Below are 5,875 nucleotides of genomic sequence, written 5' to 3'. Positions count from 1 at the left end.
TGGTGTGGAAAGAGACAGATGTGTGTGTGTGTGTGTGTGTGTGTGTGTGTGTGTGTGTGTGTGTGTGTGTGTGTGTGTGTGTGTGAGAGAGAGAGAGAGAGAGAGAGAGAGAGAGAGCGTGTATGGGCATGAAATGCTGTAAGAATAATAATGGACTAGATCTAATTATTTCAGTCAACGACCACTTATCTCTGTCTATTGACAATTCTTATTTTCTATTGTAGAGTTCAGGGGCCCGTTCTTCATACGTCGCTTATGACATCCGAGACGAAACGTCACATCCAAGATGATATCATCGATGATATGCCGAGTTATCGGAGATAATTGCACTTTCATGGGTTGGTTTAAGAGGGGTTATGTATCGATACTCGAAACCACGATCAGCAATGCAGCGATTGGCTGGCGGCAAGACAGCAACGTAATGACATCATATAATTAAAAAAAAGTCACCTGACGAAAAACTTGACAAATTTCTGGACCTTTATATGGAAACAGCCAAGTGAACAAAACTACATAAATGATAGATAAATGAAATGTGGACAGTTTTTATTTTATTTACATTTTTTACATGATTCCCAATTTAAATTATTGTCCCTGGATTAGTAGGATACTCTTGTAATAAAGTAACGGTGGTAGCGGGCATATTTTAGGTATCAATTCTGCTTAAAAAAATGCTATATAATCCTGTTTACATGAAATAAGCCTGCTCCCAAGCAGGTTTAAGCTTAAGGACCTGTTGGACAGACAGCAACTCCGGGATGAGCTTCAAGAACCAAACAATCCAAGATCATGCCAAATCATCAACAATCAAATCCAGCTAACTGAGTTAGCGATATACGAAGAACGGGCCCCAGATCTGTAACTCTCAGAATTTTTTTTTTTTATTATTCTATTCTTGTTCTAATGTAAAAAGCTAAGATTTTTGTTCCTTTGTGGTTTAATAATTCATGCATCAGAGGGTGAGTTAGCGACATACAAAGAACGGGCCCCAGATCTGTAACTCTCAGAAAACATTTTTTTTAAATTCTATTCTTGTTCTAATGTAAAAAGCTAAGATTTTTGTTCCTTTGTGGTTTAATCATTCATGCATCAGAGGGTTAATTAATTAGTCTAGTGGGAAAATGAGAGCGTGAGTCGAGTCTCATGTTTGTGCACTCCAAGCAAGTCAAACATGTTTATCTTTATCTCAGGATTAATGTGAACTCATCCTGTTGAGATCAAATGGTCAAATAAGGATGTCCAAGATGATGAAAACTCATCTGAATAGTTTAAAATTAATGTGCCATGTTCTTGATGAAAAATAATCTTTGTATTCTTGTTGGTTACATATGAAAAACTTTTATACTATTTTTAAGAGGTTTGATTTAATCACTCTAAATGTGGTGTAACCAAGCAAAAACACATATTTTCCTCTACCAAATACATTTGAAAATACATATCTTAATTATTATTTTCAAAATTTGTAAACATTGTTAGTACATTTTTATAATATGCATAAAGTTTTCTTGGGGTTGTACCATTTGACACCACAAGAACTAATTTATGCATGAGAAAGATGTAGATGTCACATGGTCAGTCATTTGTACCTTATTTTTTGTAGTTGCTGTTTTTCACTCTTGTATTTGTTAATCAGCTCCTGATTTTTTGTCTTTGGATGTCCAGTTCAATATCAGCCTCTCTTCTTATCTCCATCTCTCGCTGTTTCAGCTGTTTGTCCTGCTCAGCCTGTTTCTGCTGGAGAAAAGCCTCTATCTGTATGCGCGCAAATATGGGTTAAATAAGAGCTGAGGTCAAATAAAGTTTAGAAGATCTACTGAGAATCAGATGAATTTATTAATTACAGAAAATGTAATGCATCTTAGACCTAACACGAAAGAGCAGGGTTGTTAACTAAACATAAAACTATTAAAACTAGTTTTTGTTCATTGAAACAAAGCTGAAATAAAATATAAATATTGGAATTATGAAAGTCTTAAAAAAATTTAAAAAAAAACTTCAACTAGAAATGTAGTTAAATTAATACTGCAAAATAATCACAAAATAAAAACAATAAAAGGTAGCACTTTACAATAAGGTTTATTAGTTAACATTAGTTAACTACTTTAGTTAACATGAACGAAGCATGATCAGTACTTCTACCGTATTTATTAATCTTAATGTTAATTTCAACATTTACTAATGCATTATTAAAATCAAAAATTGTGCTTAACATTCGTTAATGCACTGTTAATTAACATGAACTTACAATGAATGACTGTATTTTCATTAACTAGCATTAACAAAGATTAATAAATGTACTGTTCATGGTTCGTTCATGTTAGTTAATACATTATCTAACATTAACTAATGGAACCTTATAGTAAAGTGTTGCCCAATAAAACATTTTTTTTTTAAACTACACCATAATACATAACCAAATAGGAAGCCCCATGCAAATCCCTTGAACACCTGCATCACACTTGGTGCTTATTCACATGTTGAATGCACATGTTTAATGCACAGGGTTACCTGGGCTTAAGCCCAGGGCCCAGGGCTAAGGGGGGCCCCAGTGATGCATTTTATAATGCAGTTGACGGTTCCTGAAAATTACACGTTTTTTTCGCTTTGCTTTGAATGCACGTGTAGGTGTCCTGCGCGAGAAGGGTCAGTCAAACGCTCCCAAATATATAACGAGAAAAGAGAAAAATTGCCAAAAATAAAGTGGAAAGTATCTGATGTTTCCAGATAATCTTACTTCTACCAGATAATAAACTTCTTTAAAGCAAGATAACTTGGCACATTTCGGTTTTTACGAAAAGAGCATGCATTAATGAGAAAATAATGTAGGACGTGTTTGATGTTAAAACTAGATTTAAGTGCAATAGGCTAAACCACGAAAAAGATCTCAATGTGTTACTCGCACTGACTGACACCCGAAGTGCACACAAGAAAAGTCACCTTTCTCAGACAGCACACAACACTGAATTACTTCAAAATAGATCCGTCTATTGTCCAGCCTGTGGCCTTAATTTTAATTAAAAATGGATAAACACAATTCTGATGATGAACAGTTAAAAAAGTACTGAAGCTCGTTACAAAGGTTTTACTACTTATTGCATTAGCTGTCAAACGTAACTGTCATCATTAACAGTATTTTACATCATTTATTTTTCTTGGTTAATGTTAATAAATTTCACTATTAAGGTAAATTAATGATTTTAAAAAAAAATGCATGTGTAGAGTAAAATTTGTGAAAACCTAAATGAACTTACCAGCCTGATAGAAAGATCCACAAGCAGAAATACATATTTGTGAAGGCGTGAATCAATGTGCACTGAACCTTATGTAAAGGTGTACCTTTACCACTAATTTACCTTCCTACTATGTTCCTTATTTAATGTTAGTTCATAATGCATTTAACCAATGTTAACAAGTACAATTTAATGTTACATGTTTTTATATGTAGATATCTGTGTAAAATATGTTGGACTATGTGCATATGTGTAGTTAATGATATTTTGTATATTTTATATGACAGACCTATGTTTGGATGTTTTGTTCATGGCATTTATTACGGCAAAATAAAAGACTGACAACTTGTGTGACTGTACACTGTAAAATCTAATTAGAGGGCTTACTTAAAAAAAGCATGCAAACCGATTGCCTTGAAAAAACTAAGTAAAGTGAAATAGGAATTGTATGTTGTACTGACAAATGCTTAGTTAGTATAATTTACTTACACGAGAGTTCTAGTAACTAAAAAAAGAACTGTAGGGGGTACTTGATCCTTTCATTTAGGTTTACTCATGACTTAGTATAGCTACTCACTGACTCCCAGAGTGCATTGCGGTTTCCACACACTATTTAAGGATTATATAAACCCAATTAAAAGCATCTCAAGGTATTTATGAAAAATGAAATTTGAAAAAGCTCATTCATAAACACACACAACAAAATACACTAATGTTTTAATTAGAAGGTAAGTCACCTTCTAAAAGCAACCTATTTATTATTTTTCTTCCCTTGAAATCAAATAACTCTGACTTCATGATGCATTGCTGCATTAACAGGAAGAAAATTATAGTAACACAAATAAAGTTCCAAGTGCCCAACAAAAGGGAATGCTAATCACTATAACGGGGAGTAAAAAAAAAAAAATCAACATCAATTTATGAAGTTAGTTTATGTGATGTTCTCTCAAATATTTCAGTTGTATTGAAAATTCAACATTCAAGATGATTTTGGGAAACGAGTGAATGCAACTAGTGAAAGATAACTGCAGACATGGAGGAAATGGATGAAAAGTCTATTAAGACTTTTTATTTTCTTCTTCTGTTATGTTGCACATTAGCAACATATTAGTGCACTGCTGCCTCTCATTGGTTTATTAATGTCATTGGTTCCTTTGTGGCTACTTGAATATTTTAAGTAAGTGTCACTCAAAACAGTAAGTAAATTGTTTTATTTGCCTTTGAAAGTAACTTGGCTGTAACTTAATAAAACCTAGTAAGTATAACAACTAAGTAAAGATAACTAATTAAATCTAAGTAAGGTAAACTATTGGATTTTACAGTGTAGGCTGTAGTTCTGGTGGATGAAGGGCCACTCAAGAGGTAAAGCCCAGGGGCCCCTTACAGTCGTAATGCGGCCCTGCCTGCAGGTGTCGCTGTTGGACAATGTTTCTTTAGAAAAACAAGTGATTTATACACTGGGTTACATTTTGTAATATTGGCTTTGTTTTGTACTTCAAATTTTTTTTTTTCTCATCCAATATTTAGAGGAGACAACGCCCCTGATGCTGTCATATCAAAGACCGGGATTTTTCACCAACTGTGAAAAGAAACTGTGTTGTGAAATATTGAACTGTCAGCAATTGAATAAAATGGTTAGAGCAATTACAGAAAACATAGAAGGGGATGGTGGCATGCCATGTATTTTTAGTCGGGCATGACCAAGGCCACCATGTTTTTCATGGAGCCCAGAGTGCAGACAATGTGCGTGTGAGAGAACACAGCAGGGTTTGTGTCAGTGTGAGTGTGGTGGTGAGAGAGAAAGCATCTTAGTGTGTGTGACAAAGAGAGTCTGTGTTTGACAGTAAGAGACCACTGTCATCTAGACTTGGATGCATGGCTGTGTTAATGGCAGGAAACCGGCAGGTCTTAATTGTAATTTGCGCAAAATGAAACGGCATTCCTCTTAATACTAGCGTTCTGAGGGCAGACCTCAGCCCACAAAAAAAAAAAAAAAAAAAAAAAATTAAAAAAAAAAAAAAAAAAAAAAAATTTTAAAAAAAAAAAAAAAAAAAAAAAAAAAAAAAAAAAAAAGAACTAAAACTTCTGACAGAAGGAAATGAACGAAAATGTGCTGGTGGTTCTCTGAGATAGCAATACTATGGACTGAATTGAAACGCTATATTTGTCCATTCAGTGTTCAAAGGGAATATATAACATTTAACCTCCTGAGACCCTGCATCCTCATATGAAGACTGTCACAGTACAGAAGGAGACCAGGGACGGAGAGGTAAAGTAAACAGAGAGCTTTATTGAACAGGTGCTGGGAGAGAGAGAGAGAGAGAGAGAGAGATGGAGAGCAAACGGGTTAGAGCAACAGTCTATGGAATGGAAGGGATCGGGCTCACGTGATGACGGGTTCCTTTGTGGATCGGGCTGAAGAGGGTGGCACAGAGACAGGAAGGTATCAGGATGGAGTCCGGGTTCAGTGAGTCAGGTAAGGAGTAGCGTAGTGAACTCAAGACCAGACGAAGTGTGACTGCAGTGACTGTGCATTTTAAGCTGGTGCTGATGAGGTGGTGACAGGTGCGGCTGATTAGTACTCCGGTGATTGTGAACGGGTGTGTGAGATGATTGGGCCTGACGAGGCTGGACTCTCCCTGACA

The 5,875-nt window shown here is 35.3% G+C and overlaps 1 pseudogene; it reads right to left on the bottom strand.

The window, feature by feature from the left end:
- The window catches only part of LOC107745420 (trichohyalin-like), a 182,819-nt pseudogene that overhangs the window by 14,382 nt on the left and 162,562 nt on the right, over positions 1–5,875 (bottom strand).

This window comes from Sinocyclocheilus rhinocerous, unplaced genomic scaffold, assembly GCF_001515625.1.
Source record: "Sinocyclocheilus rhinocerous isolate Xijiao unplaced genomic scaffold, SAMN03320098_v1.1 scaffold3303, whole genome shotgun sequence".
Lineage (NCBI taxonomy): Eukaryota > Metazoa > Chordata > Actinopteri > Cypriniformes > Cyprinidae > Sinocyclocheilus > Sinocyclocheilus rhinocerous.
Note: the sequence above shows the minus strand (reverse complement) of the source record. Positions and strands in the feature narration are given on the sequence as shown.